The sequence below is a fragment of the Hipposideros armiger genome, unplaced genomic scaffold, assembly GCF_001890085.2.
Source record: "Hipposideros armiger isolate ML-2016 unplaced genomic scaffold, ASM189008v1 scaffold_168, whole genome shotgun sequence".
Classification (NCBI taxonomy): Eukaryota; Metazoa; Chordata; class Mammalia; order Chiroptera; family Hipposideridae; genus Hipposideros; species Hipposideros armiger.
This window is the reverse complement of record NW_017731518.1, coordinates 971,529-987,091: the sequence shown is the minus strand read 5'-3', so window position 1 is coordinate 987,091 and position 15,563 is coordinate 971,529. Positions and strand designations below refer to the sequence as shown.

Below are 15,563 nucleotides of genomic sequence, written 5' to 3'. Positions count from 1 at the left end.
CATACAAATGTTGTGTTCTTCATACAATTTTAAGGGCATCACAGATCCCTCCTGAAGTCTGTCTAGGTAAGAATTGCTGTCCTATTTTCATATTGCTCTTCTATTTTAAATCTGGTACATGCCCACATGACTCTACTTTCAACAATTAAGGAAACCATTTCATTTAGAGGCAATATGATGTTAAGAAGTGCTTCTCAAACTTTAATGTGCATGCAATTCACCTGGTCATCTTATTAAAATGCAAATTCTAATTCAGTGGACCTGCAATAAAGCCCAGGGTCCTGCATTTCTAACAAGCTCCCAGGTGATGCTGAGGCTGTTGGTCCATGGTGATCACCTTCTGAGTAGTCAGGGTGAAGGAGAATGAGCATGGATTTCAAAGTCAGAAGGGCCTGGGTTCAAATCCTGCAATGGTCCGACACTAATTATGACATCAGGTGAGTTACGTGTTATACAGCAGCTTTCCTTTGCTCATCTGTAGAACAGGAATTATAGTACCTAAGACCTGGCAGGACTAAACCTTGCAGATTAAATGTGGTAACATACACAAAGCACTAGACAATAAAAGTCAGTTCTGATGCCTTTAGGTCAGAGTTTTTCAACCTGGGGCATTTTGACTTTGGGTTGGATAATGTTTTATTATTGGGGGCTTTCCTGTGCACTGTAGGGTGCTTTTTGTTTGTTTGTTTTTTAAATATGGAACGCTTCATGAATTTGCGTGTCATCCTTGCGCAGGGGCCATGCTAATCTTCTCTGTATCGTTCCAATTTTAGTATATGTGTTGCCGAAGCGAGCACCACTGTAGGGTGTTTTAACAGTATCCCTGACTTCCACCCACTAGGTGCCACTAGCACGCCAACCATGATGCCATAAATGTCTTCAGATGTGGACAAATGTCCCTGTGGGGGCAAAATCGGCCCTGGCTGAGAACCTCTGCTCTAGATCTACATAAAAGATCTACAACTGCCAGATATTTTAGGTCTTCTGTGAGCACCTTAACTTCTGTGGTAGTCTTCAATGATTCATTATTTGCTCTTACTTTCAGTTTCAAAAATCTTCAAATGGAGAAATTCATGTTATAGAAATATGGTAACAATTTTAAATGCTTAAGGAGTATTTTCAATCATTTTAAAATTCCTTTCACAAGGACGACATACAAAATACATTATTAACCTTATGCTAATAACAGATTTAGCTATCTCCATATTTACTAACCTATATTTTCAGTCATGAAAGTGGTAAAGTTTTTCTATCACAACCGACGACTCCTTGAAAACCATCTCACCCAACCCGTGGAGATCACTGTAAAATCTGACAGGGAGCCCTTTGCTAATAATCTTGGCCTTAAGCTTTCCAATCCTTAATTTTTCATCATCATTCTTCAGAAAATCTGAGGACACCCTCTCCTCCTCATCTAAAGCCCTCGGCAGCATAGTTCCAGTCCTAAAGTAAAAATACTGAAACTGAGACTCATTTAGAAATGCTGCCTGGATCATCTCAAGCTCCATCTGCAGCTGGGATTCTCCAGGCCCCAAGGATAACCGTGTTTTGCAGCAACCTAGAGGTTCTGTTCCACTGTAAATAAACTTAACAAGTCAGTGGCTTTAGCGAACATGAAAGGTGAATAGTCAGGGAGAATGTCCCCATATGTCTGACCCAGCAAACAGATGAAAAAGGGAAAGCAGCTGTTCACATAGTCGAGACAGAGCTCCAGATGTTGGGAGTAGAGACAAAATGATATCTAAACAGGTTGGATGATAAAGGTGCCTGGGCCTTCAGTGCTGACCACCTCAGGTCCACATCTTTGACATATATGTCCTGGGAACTACAGAGTTCATTAAGTTGAGGAAAGATGTAGTTCGCCAAAGTCTCTGTTCTTGAAAATCATCCAGAGTGGAGCAGATGTAAGGCTGAATGGGTTTCTTGGGCTTTAAAACGAATTTGGCATGCCTGTCTGCATTCTCCTTTGCCTTCTGGTTCACTTCACTTTGCTCAAGGATGGCATCACACTTAAAACACAACAATTTTCCCCCTGGAACCGCCACCAATCTCCACTGCTTCTAAGACTTCCCTCTAATTATGTTTGCTACAAACAGATTGAAATCATTCCCCAGAATTGCTTCTTTCTTATAGATGGTTGAAGGTTTGAGATGCCAACCAATGGACAGATCAGAGTTGAAAACAATCTAGGTTAAGTCAACACTGAAAAAGAAAAAACACATTTACTTTAGGAAGACAGCAAGTTCACATCTCCCCTGTTCTCCCCAAAACTTTTGTGGAAATGCTGAGAGCCATGAGGTGAGTGGGCACTGGACACAGAGCCGTCCCTCTTTCCCCCGCCTCCCATTCCACCTTCCCAGTGTTCCTCAGCCAGCTGCTACTTCTGCCTCCAATGGATTTGAAAATTATACAAGGGGTCTTGCTGAGAGTGTGACAAGGAAGATGAATCCAGAAAAGGAGCCTCACATATCTAGAAGCAGAACCAGCCACGACCTGTGATTGTCACCAGAAGCAAGAATGAAAATAGGTATGAAGTGGGCCGGCAGAGTGGCGTGTTGGATAAGAGTTGGCTTTGGACGCCAGCTCTGAGCAGCAGGGCCCCGGTTCAGACCCCACATATGAGGGCCAGTGACGCTGCGCCCTCTACAGCTAAGATGGTGAACAACAGCTCGACCTGGAGCTGGGCTGCCGTGAGTCACCGGCGACGGTGTAGGCTGCAGTGGAGCTGCAGTGGGCTGCCATAAGCTACCATGAGTGGCTGGCAGCTGGCCACTGTCGGCAGCCAACGTGAGCTGCCAAGAGTCACCGTGAGCAGACGTCCAGTGGCTGGCAGCCGATCTGCCTCACCTGGGTAGAGCGCAATGATAATACCAACTTGGGCCAGTGAAGCAACATCCTCCACAACTAGACTGAAGAACAAAAGGACAGCAACCTGTCTGTTCCCCTCCCCCAATTCCCCAATAAAATCTTTTTTAAAATAGGTATGAAGTTGACATCAGGACAAAAGAAACAAATAAAGTATGATAAGACCCAAGACTAGGGATGTACCTGGCAACTGAGAGGCAACAAAGTCTGGATCTAAGAACCTGATGGAGTTCTGTGATTTTATTCTTCTTTTTAATCTTAAATTGAGCTAATGGGAAAACACACACCCTCTAACAATGATGTAGCTATGCTTGCATCTAGTTCAGAAACAAAAAATTAAATGAAAACTACCTAGTTGAATGAGATTTTTCTAGATGAAAATTATTTCCACACCAAATGTTGCTTTTTGGGTTATGTTTGGTGCTTCCACCTATGAAAAAACATATCTTGTAATAATTTATAGGGTAATTTTTCATCAAAATCGCCTGACAATTATATAACAATGCAGTGCCTTTTTTTAAAGTGTTAATCCTTTTGCATTTAATTGTCACAATAATCCTCTGATACATATTATTACCACCTTACTTTACAGGTGAAGAAACAAAAGTTGACACAGGATAAGCAACATGTCAGAAGTCACTTGGCTAATGAGCCAGGATCTAAACACAGGTCAGCCTGACTCCAAAACACATATATTATACTGCCTTCATATTATAGTGATAAGACTCTAGGTCATGAAGACACCATAACTCAATGGATGGGAAACACCTATCCAATAAACAATGTTGTAATAAATAGGTGGTGATTTGAAAAAAAATTAATTTAAACCATAATCCCACACTATTGTACCAAAACAAAATCCTAAAAGATGACAGAATACACATCATGGGTGCTTAATTAATAGATTTCTCACCAGTCACATAGGAGGCTAGAATTAGATTCACAGCCCTCGCAAATACCCCTTTCTCTTACTCCCATGTCATCAGAGGTCCTTTCTATTTTGGTTACTATCATGTCCCCATCACCTACTATAATGACCAGCTCACAGTAGGTGTTAGGTAAATATTTGTTGAATGAAAATTTTTAATATAATTTTTAAATTAAAAAAACATAATTAAATATTTATCAAACCTGGAGAGGACCCCCAAAACTTATAAGTTGTAGAAGAAATCACAAAAATAAAGATGAAGACATAGTTACATTTTTTTAGAAAATTAAAAGAAAAACAGACTATAAAAAATATTTGCCACAAATAAATTTATCTTTATTCTACCAAAAATACTGAGACCCTAATAGACTAATAAGTAAAATATACAAATAGAGGGCCGGCCGAGTGGTTCAGTTGGTTAAAAGCTCAAGCTCTGAGCAACAGGGTCGCCGGTTCAATTCCCACATTGGGCCAGTGAGCTGCGCCGGAGCTGAGCTGCCGCTGAGCTGCCAACAGGCGGCAGGATGACTCAGCAGGTGAGAGCACGTGCTCTTAACAATAAGGTTGCTGGTTTGACTCATGAATGGGATGGTGGGCTGTGCCCCCCTGCAACTAAGATTGAACATGGCACCTTGAGCTGAGCAGCCATGAGCTGCCAATGGGTGGCTGGATGGCGAATGAACTTGGAGCTGAGCTAGCTGCGCCCTCCACAACTAAGATTGAAGGACAACAACTTGGCTGTACCCCTCCCCAATTCCCCAATAAAATCTTAAATATATATATATACACATACAAATAGAGAAACAGAAAAACAATACCAGAATACATATAAAAGCATATTTCATAAAAACATTTCTAGAATTCAAAAATATTTAAAAATAAGGTGATGATATAGATTTTTTTAAGTATAGCTATTTAAATATTGGTGAAACTTACATCCCATATATACTTATGGCACTGTAAATTGTTATTAATAATTTTGGAAAATTATTCAAAAGTATATTTGGAAACTAAATGGAAATATGCTTCACAATATATACTTTTTGACTCAATTATCCTTCTTTCTGAGAATCACTCCAAGGAACTAATCAAAATAGTGAAAACCTACAGCCATTAAGATGTTCAGGGCATTGTATATGATAGAAAAAAACAGCAAAAGAAAGAAAACAAACTAGTCTTCACTAAGGGAATAACTAAGAGGATAGAAGTACAACCACTGATGGCAGGTTATGCATCTATTAAAAAGACAGTTACGGGCTTCTGCTTCCAGCCATGATAGAATAGCAGGGGCTAGACTTGCCTACCCTCTTCAAAAAATTAGAAAACTGCACAAAAATATGTGAAATATCTTTTTTCAGACATTTTTTCAGACCAGGTAGTCCAGGAGTGTGACCCCTGAGAGAAGTAAACTAGAGGAGCTGTATTATTATCAGAAAAAGTAGACTTCAGGACAAGAGTATTACTCAGGCTAGAGAGTGACGTTACATAATGATAAAGTAGTCCGCCCAGAAGATGTAGCAATCCTAAAAGTATATGCACCCAACAACAGAGCTTCAAAATACACAAAGCAAAAACTGGTGGACATGAAAGGAGAAACAGACAGACCCTTAATATAGTTAGAGATTTCAACATCCCTCTCTCAGTAATGGATAGTTCAAGTGGACAGATAATCATCAAGGATATATGAGATATATCAAGGATATATCAAGAAAAACAACTTGCTTGACCTTATTGACATTTTTGGAACATTCCCACAACCACCACAGAATACAGATTCTTTTCAAGCACCCATAGAACAAGGACCATATTCTAGGCCAGGGATTAGCAAACGACAGCCTGAAGGCTAAAGCCCAACTGTAGGCTATTTTTACAAAGGACATTTTATTGGAACACAGCCACTCCCATTCATATCATGAAGTTCATACTACAACAGCAAAGTTGACAGGGATCTTAATACCTATAAAGCATATTTTCCATCAGGCCCTTTAAACAATAAATCTGCCAACCTCCATTCTTGGCTTTAAACCAAAAACTCAACAAATCCGAAAGAACTGAAATCATATGAAACATGTTCTCTAGCCACAATGGAATTAAGTTAGAAACTGATAACAGAAAGATACCTGAAAAATTCACAAACTTTGGAAATTAAACATTACGTTGCTAAATAACTCATGGGTTGAAGAGGAAGTCAAAAGAAATACTAGAATGGTGACAGAAGGCTGATCACTTGATTGCCTGGTGAAGGATAGGCGAAGAAATTACTGAGAAGAGTCACAAGGGAACTCTTTAGGGCAATGGGAATGTTCTATCTTAATTATTGTGGTGGTTAGATGTAGGTGTTCACCAAAACTTATCAACTGAACACTTAACATGGGTGCACTGTGTTTTATGTAAATTCTACCAAAATAAAGTTAATTTTTAAAAATTTTGAAAACTACACAGCAAGAGGAAAATGTTTATAAGTAAGGATTAAGTGAAAAGCAAAAAAATAAGTATAGGCCACAATAACACTAGTGCTAATAAAACATGGCTAAATATGGGAAGCAGACAGTATAGAGGAGAAAGGTACAAGCTCAGAAGAAACCCCTGGATTCAAGTCCTTTAAAGTAAGTTTCTTAAATTCACCGTGCTTCAGTTTCCTCATCTTCAAAATAGGGATAATAGTACCTATGTCATAAAATGGTTGAGAAGATTACACAAGTTATTAGGTGCAAAATGCTAAGAACAGTGCCTATAACAAATATTCAGTGAATGTTAACTATTCTAATCAGAACAAATGCACATGAGGAAAAAACCAGGACAGAAAATGATAAAGTAGCTGTGTTAGAATGGTGAGATTATAGCAAATCTGTTTTACTAACCAAAGTGACTGTAAATTATAGTTATTATTTTATAATTAAAATTTCTAATTAAAAAATATACGGTGATGGAAAGAGAACTGACTCTGGGTGACAAACACACAATGTGATATATAGATGATGTATTACAGAATTGTACACCTGAAATCTTTGTAACTTTACTAACAATTGTCACCCCAATAAACTTTAATTTAAAAAAAATTTAATTAAAAAAATAATAATCTGGGCCAGCCGAGTGGTGCGTTGATTAAGAGTTGGCTTGGGACGCCAGGTCTGAGCAGCAGGGCCCCGGTTCGGATCCCACATGAGGGCCAGTGGCACTACGCCCTCTACAGCTAAGATGATGAACAATAGCTTGACCTGGAGCTGGCCTGCCATGAGTCGCCAGCGGTGGCGTAGGCTGCAGTGGAGCTGCAGTGGGCTACCATAACCTACCGTGAGCGGCCGGCAGCCGGCGTGAGCTGCCAAGAGCCTCCATGAGCGGACGTCCGGTGGCCAGCGACCAATCTGCCTCACCCGGAAAGAGTGCAATGATAATACCAACATGGGCCAGTGAAGCGACATCCTCCACAACTAGACTGAAGAACAAAAGGACAGCAAGTTGTCTGTTCCCCTTCCCTGATTCCCCAATAAAATCTTTAAAAAAAAAAAACAATAATAATAATAATAATCACCATCCACAACTGTTTTTGCAGAAAGAGGGGATTAACTGGGGGAAAACAAAGAAAATAAAAAAATAGGAGACCTACATGGAAGAAGGAGACCTAAATGGAAGTAGGACATGACTCTTTTTCTTTAAAACAATTTAAGTCAAAAAAATTTGGAGTCAATATAAACCTGGCCTCACGGTCTGACTCTGACACTACTTCCTACAGTTGCAAATCTGAAATAATGACCACACCCATATACCGGGATTAAATGAGACTTTGCATAATAAGCACCTAATAAACTTTTAAAATTAAATTTTGTTTTCTTTTAATACTGCTAAGATGGACTTCTCATTAAGAAATATCCTTCCCACAGATTTCTTAAGCAAGTTATCGCTGTTTAATTTACATTTTTAAATCTACAAGGTACACACTAAGCCCTTAATAAATGTTTGCCATTCCTATTGTTTCCAGTGTTAATATTACTTCTACTGCAAATGTTTGACTTCGTATTTTGAGATAAAGCAGCCTCAAAGGTATCACTGTATTTATCACTGCACTTTATAACTAAAAGTTCTGACAATATCTATTAACTGTTCAAATGTTCCTCTAACCTTTAATGGAAATTTCAATATTTTAAGGCTTAGAAATTTCTATATTCAAACGCCACACCCTCTACCCCCAATGACCACAGCATCTCACTTGAATAATTTTATTCTGACAGCCCTCAACTGTACATTTTCTTTTATTTTTAAGTTTTTTTATGTTTAAAATGTAAACCAGTGGGAATGTAAATTGGTACAACTTTCCTAGAGGGCAATTTGTCAGTGTATATCAAAAGCCTTTTAAAACAAGTCATATATTTTTACCAAGCATTCCAATTTTAAGAATTTATTCTATTTGTCTTTAATGATTTATCTCTAAGGATTTTCATTGCAGAAATATAGATAATGTTTTAAAAACTGGTAACAAATTAAAGGTCTAAAAATAATAAATTGGATAGTTATGACATAGTCATGACATAAAATAATGTACACCCATTAAAAGGTATCTTGTAAAAATATTTATTTTTAATAACGCTTACCACATACTGACAAGTGAAAAAGGCAGTTATAAAACAGTATTATTGTGGGCCGGCAGAGTGGCGCGTTTGTTAAGAGCTGGCTTGGGACGCCAGAGGGCCCTGTTTCAGATTCCACATATGAGGGCCAGTGACACTGCCCTCCACAGCTAAGATGCTGAACAACAGCTCAACCTGGAGCTGGGCTGCTGTGAGTCGCCGGCTACGGGGTAGGCTGCAGCCCCTGCTGCAGTGGGTAGCTATGGGCTACCGTGTGTAGCCAGCAGCCAGCGTGAGCGGCCAGCAGCCGCAGTGAGCAGCCGTCCAGAAGCCGGCAGCTGATCTGCCTCGCCCGGGAAGAGCGCAATGATGGTGCCAACTTGGGCCAGTGAAGCAACGTCCTCCACAACTAGACTGAAGAACAAAACGACAGCAACTTGTCTGTTCCCTGTTCCCCAATTTCCCAGCGCTGTTCCCATCCCCAACTCCCCAATAAAAATATTTTTAAAAAAACACAAAAAACAGTATTATTGTATGATCCTAACATTAATTTTAAAATATCTATGTTAAATAGTCACAAAGACGCCAAGATGCTAATAGTGATATATCTAATACAGGCATATGGGTTATTTTAATTTCTTCCTTGACCTTTTTTTAATTTCCAAATTTTTTATAATACACATTTGTGACTTTTGAAATTATTAAAAATTTTTTCTTTAAAAAAAAAAGGCTTTCAAACTCTTTCAGGTAGTCAAGAGGTATGTGCTGGGTAAAACAATGTAAAACAATTTTAACATATGAGTTCCACTTCGTTCTGCCATTACCTGACTCTGGGACCTCACTTAGTTTCTCTGGACCTCAAATTTCATAACTTTTTTTTTTTTTTTTCAGAAAAGGAAGACTGGGGAGGCTTGAGATGGGAGTATAAACTGGTATAGCCGTTTTTATAGAGGAAATGCTAAATATCCATGAAATTTTGAATGCACATACTCTTTGACCTAACTATTCCAAAACTAAAAATTATCTTCCAGATAAATTTGCACAAATACGAAAACCTGTGCATATTAACATCCCCTGCAGCACTGTCATAGCAACAAACTGGAAACAAGACAAATGCCTATCAAATAGCGGAGTAGAACAAAGGAAATGAGACATCCAAGATGTATTACATGGAATAAGCTAATGTGTAGAATATTGTTGTTTATCTTTAAAAAATTAAACATTTCATTTTTAATTTTATCACACACACACACACACACACACACACACACACACACACACACACACACTTCTGGAAGGATGCATGAGAAACCTCTATCAGTAGTGACCTCTAGAGAATAGGAACCCGGAGTGGGAAGAACCTAGAGCTTTCGCCTTTGATCTTACACTTTTCCATTCCAATTTGGTATTTTTTTAACCATGAAAACATTAGTTTTATAATTTAAAACTGACAGAGAGTACTGTGGAACTACATGATTTCTAAGATTCCTTCCAGCTCTAAAACTCTAAGTCCCTAAGGTAAATTATCATCAACATGGCTGATTTGATCATGCAAAATATTAAATTTATTTACCACAATATAAAATTTAAGAAATCTCTTATTTGACATTCAATTCCCTTTCTGCTCTGCTAGAGTCCAAAATTGATAGAGGACAACCGTATAATATTTTTTAATTGACCTGTTTTTCTAAAGAAGGCACTAGGGAGATGTTGGGTTTTGATTAACAGAAAATGTCAACTACAAAACAACAGGTGAATTTCATTTATAACAAGTTTAAACTTTCTGATTGCATGTAACAGTGTCATGCACCCGGAGATTTTATTAGCAAATGCAGGTACATATTTTATAAGTCCAAAGTCAATACTCAACAGGGTAATGTGGTGTGAGTTGGGGCAAGGGCTAGGAATAAGATCATAAACAATCCAAAATTACAGTTAAAACAAAGATATAGTGTAAACTGTAGTTACTATTGCATTTAATATCTAGAAACATGTATTAGTCTATGGCCAAAAATAACACAAGTTTCATAGTTTGGAAACATTAAACATCATATAAACTGTTTGATAAAAAAACTACCTAAAGGGTAACATGAGAAAATAATTATGGTTGTTTAGTGTCTTAGTTGAAATCTTGATATTCTTTTGAAACATTAAAAAAGGACCAAGGACTTCTACTACTATGTAGATGTACATCTACCTCTACATTCTATAGTTGATCCTTGAACAACAGATCCTTGAACTGTGTGGGTCCACTTATAGGCAGATTTTTTTCAATAAATACGTACAATATTGTCAATGTATTTCCTCTTCCTTATGATTTTCTTAATAACATTTTATTTTCTCTAGCTCATTTTATTGCAAGAATACAGTATACAATACATGTAACATATAAAATGTGTTAATCAACTATGTTATTGGTAAGGCTTCCAGTCAACAGTAGGCTATTGGTAGTTAAGTTTCGGGGGAATCAAGGGTATGGATGGATTTTTGACTGCTCAGGGGATCAGTGCCCCAACCTCCATGTTGTTCAAAAGTCAACTGTACCGTGATGTACAATTTGAAGCAGACTAACCCTCCTACCAAAATAACTAGAAAAGCTGGATAAGATACCTGAGATTTTATTTAAAGGCATCAGATAGCTACCCAGGCAACCAGGAGTTTGAGGAGACATGATTCCCGAGAGAAGGGAAAATTAGAGAAGTGAGCCCTGCATTCTCTGTTGCTTTTCCCCTCCAAGGGCTCGCTGATTCTTATGCCACACAGAATGAATATGCTTAGAAGATGGTGCAAGGCTGATCAGCTAAGCAAAGCTCAGGAGCCTCACAGTGCTAGAAAGATAAAAGTGGAGTTCAGGTCCCACCAAGGAGGCGGCCTGGTAAACCTAGGCTATCTGTTTTATTTTCTGGATGCTCAATCTTGGTTAAGAAGGTCTCCCCAGCCCCTAGCATGTAACCACAGTCTCTTTATTTTCTGCTAAGCTGAATTTATTTTCTATATGGTGTTAACATAGGAGTCAACTTTATTTTCCTTGATATGGATAACCAGTCAGCATCACTTATGAAATAAATACCCTTTCCCCTCTAAATTGAAACATCACTTTTGTCATGTATTATATTGAAGTCTATTCCTGAATTCTCTCTTGTTGCACTGATCTGTTTGTATATTCAAACATGTAGTGCACATTTGTTATTCTTTTTGACTATGCAGCATCTAAATTCCCTTCCTATTGAGAAAATCCCCACCTTACGATGCTATCCCTACCTTATGAGTCCATCCCTCGCAAAAGAAACTGAAAATGTCAGCCTTTCTCAGCTTCCCTTAAAGCTAGGATGTGGCAGCAGTCAGCTTCTAAAATGGGTCCCAGTAATCCGTGACTCCTGGTATTCACACCCGTGTCATCCCCTCTCATTGAGTAGGGTCGCTGCAGAAATGATGGTGTGTAATTTCCAAGGTTAGTCATGAGCTAGTTACTGTGGCTCCTGCTGTGTTTTCTTACTTGGATCACCACTCACTCTGGGGAAAGCCAGCTGCCATACCGTAAGCACACTCAAGTAGCCCTTTGGAAAGATCCACATGACGAGAAACTGAGACCTCCTGCCAACAGCTGTGTGAGTGAGCCATCGTGTAAGCACATCCTCCAGCCCAGTCAAGCCTTAGATGACTACAGCCCCTGAGAGACCCTGAACCAGGACCATTCAGCTAAGCGCTGACCTACACATACTGTGTGAGATGAGAAATGTTTGGTGTTTAACCTGCATAGTTTTGGGGTAATTTGTTACACAGCAATAGATAATAGATATTACATAGGGTAGGGCACCTGACCCAAGTTCTCCACTTATTTTATATTCATCGATAAGATTTTCCAGTTTTCTTCACATAGGGTCTATGTCTTTCTTGTCAAGTTTATTCCTAAGTATTTTATGGGTTTTGTCTCTAATATAAATGAAACATTAAAAATTTCCACTTCGGGCCAGCTGAGTGGCTCAGTTGGTTAAGAGCTCACTCAAAGGTTTGAGCTCTGAGCAACAGCGGTTCGAGTACGGCCCGAGCTGAGCTGCCGCTGAGCTGCCAACAGGTGGCAAGATGGCTCAGCTAAAAAAAAATAAATTAAAAAAAAAATTCCACTTCTTATGTGTTTTTGCAAGATTAGAGCAAGTCTACTGATGTTTATATATTTATCTTATAGTCAATAATTTACCAGATTCTCATATTTATTCTGTGTGTGTGTGTGCGTGTGTGTGTGTGTGTCTGCCCAAACTAGAGTCGCTCGGGTTTCTGGGATATACAGTCATTTTACCAGTAAAAAGGAATTTCAAAATAAAAGACTTCAACTTTTCTAAAATTAATGCCAATTACTTCATTTTCTTGTCATGCTGTCATACTCTCTTAAACAGTGAGGGACAATACTGAGAATAGCAGGTATCTCTGTTTCCTGATTACCTACTAAAACAGGTTTTAGTGTTTTGTTGTTCAGAATGAGCTACTTTTAGTTTGGTGGGTTCTTTCTTTCTTTCTTTCTTTTTTTTTTGGTTGAGGTGTAATTTACATATCAGAACATTCACTTTTTTAAATGTACAGTTTGATGAGTTTTAACCACCTCCAAAATCAAGATCAAGAGCATTTTCATCACCCAGAAAAAGTTCCCTCATACTGTTTTGCAGTCAGGCTTTCATATCTTTGCTTCAACTTAAATAAGATACATGTGGGGAGCATCTGAGATCTTACTCTCCAGCACATGTCTTCAGTTTGGCTCAAATAAACTGTTATAAAAAAAATTAAAAATTAAATAAATAAGATACATGTGCTTATGATGCAATTCCACTGTTAATATTTGTTCAAGCTCTGTATGAATAGAGACCATATCTATATTGTCTACCCCTACACTGCCAGCACCTTGTATAATACCTGGCTTATATCAGGTCTTCAACACTTAACTGAGTTCATAAATGAATGAATAAGGGAACCAATCAACCAACCAACAAATTCACCTTGGTGCTCAGCCCCATTCCATAAGGCTCCCTGATGCCATCTGCTTTCCTGCCTTTATCTCCCAGGTCTGCATTCTCCGGGACTCTTCACTGCTGGACAACACCTGTCTACCAGGTGAGCAATCCATTGCCCCGAATGGCATCCCTTTGCCTATCTGTTCTTTTTAATTCCAAGAAGAAGCCTAACAACAACAAAAACAACAAAGGTAGCTGTTTCCAATAATGTCCATGGACAGATAGTGTCAAAAGGGACAAACTAAAATGAGGAAGCAAAGGGAATCAGATGCAAAAGTAGGGAGCTTAATATCAATCTGCAGCGTGAGTTCTGAAGAAGCTAGACCAAGACGGAAACTGACGATAGATAATGGGTCAAAAGTCAGAAGAAGTGGAGACCACGGGGGAGAAACAGCAAGGTTGGGAACTGGGTGAGCTGCCCATTCTTTTTACAGGACACACAGCCAGGGATCCTTTCTTAAAGGGGCAGAGCTGAGCCAGACAACAGCCAGCCATCTTCTTCTGCTAGTCTACTGTCTTGTGTTCTGCCTGCTGCATACATTCCCACCATCACCTGAAGAAAAGTATACTCACAAACAGTGGATCTATTTTGGAGGGCACGTCTCATTCTCAGTTCCCTCCAGGTGCAGCGCCAACTGCCCACCACTAACCAGTTAAGATGGAATTTGCAGTTTCAGAACTGGTTGCTGACTTGTTCAGGGCTACAGACAAAAGGTGAAAAAGTTGAGCTATGAAATGCAGAAAAGTGAAGAAACTTTTTTCTAAAAACAAAAAATAAGAGTGAAAACACAAAAATGCAATTCTTTGGGATTTCTGAATGTAATTAACACCCTAGCATACTCTAAAAAAAAAAAATGTGCAAGCACAGAAGCATAAAAAAAGCTGCGTAAACTACCCTTTGCTTACTAATAACAAATGTAGGTAATTTGGGCAGATGTAAATAAGGCTCTACCACAATGGGTAAACTCCAACCACAAAAATAAGATTGGTAAACCTAAATAGGGGAAGTTATAAAAGATTATGATAAGCTATCACTGAAAAGCTTGTCTTCAGGAATTCGGATGATTATATGAAAACAAATTCAAAGTTTAATTTTCCTGGAGGAAGCAATAAGGAAGAGGGAGTGTTTTTGTTGGAAACAGGGTGCGAGTCAGGGTGAGGGATACATGAAGACTAGGTTAAAAAGACATAAAAAATGTCCATAGGCACAAGCCTAGTCTGAGGGACTTCCCTCATAGGAAAGACACCTGGTGCTTTATGAGTCTTTCTGATCGCTGACTGGGTATTTCTATGAAGTTACAAAGCACTCCCTCTTTCATTTGCAGCTCGACAGGTTTTGCTTTCAAATACCTGCAGGTGTATCCTCCTGCACTCGTTAATAAACTCAAAGTTTTTTCCTTTTCTGTGCTAGACCGAACTTGACGACCATGCTCTCCACCTAACTTACAGCAGGGACTTGAGGAACGCCGGGTCACCGCCTTTGAACTTTATGAGGAAGTCGAGGGCATCAAAGTAGCTTGCAATTTCCCTCAAGGAAAAAAAAAAAAAAAACCAATACCAAAACCCTCACTACCCTCTTCTGTAATCAGGAAGGCCTCGGGATTCCCGCAGCGGAATGCGCAGAGGGACCGAAGGGAAGGGTTAGGTTGCCCAAGTGACTCACGAGAAGCCTGATTTGGAAACGCGTGTTTCCAAGCCTGAGGAGGAACCCAGACTCAGAGAGACCGACCCCCCCATAACACAGGGCTGCCTTAGCCAAGGCATGGCGGCTTTTGGGGCCCGCTTCAAAGGCTGTGCACACTTCAGAGTGCTGGAATAGGTACAAAACGCTACTGCGACCAGAACGAAACGTCAATTCTAAAACACGCAGCGCAGAGTTCACGCAAAGGATTGCTGGGGAAACTTGGAAAAAAGGGTCAAACTATGTAACTGGTCAAAGACTACAATTCCCAGCATTCAATACATTGTACTCCCAAGTATGTTGCATGCCGGGAATTGAAGTTACACACCACCCCATCCCCATCTAAAAGCGCTCCGGAGATTTTCAAATACCTCTCACATATTTCTCTTTTCCTAGAAGTACTGCCAAATATAAAGCGGAGTCCTTTATATTCCGCACTTAAATCCTCCCAACGTGACTCCACGTGTAGCCAGGGTAAAGATGAAGAACGCGTTGCCATAGTTACCGTTCCCCCTGGTCAC

At 39.3% G+C, this 15,563-nt stretch overlaps 1 long non-coding RNA gene across 2 annotated transcripts in view; it reads right to left on the bottom strand.

Annotated features, from left to right (window-relative positions):
* LOC109387766 (uncharacterized) overlaps window positions 1-15,251 on the bottom strand; it is a 45,254-nt gene extending 30,003 nt beyond the window's left edge. For both annotated transcript variants that reach the window (XR_002125093.1, XR_002125092.1), the window contains exons 1-2: window positions 14,809-15,251; window positions 13,935-14,062 (exon numbers count right to left, since the gene is read on the bottom strand). This is a non-coding gene — a long non-coding RNA (uncharacterized LOC109387766). The remainder of the gene's footprint in view (window positions 1-13,934; window positions 14,063-14,808) is intronic.
* Between the last annotated feature and the right edge of the window lie 312 nt (window positions 15,252-15,563).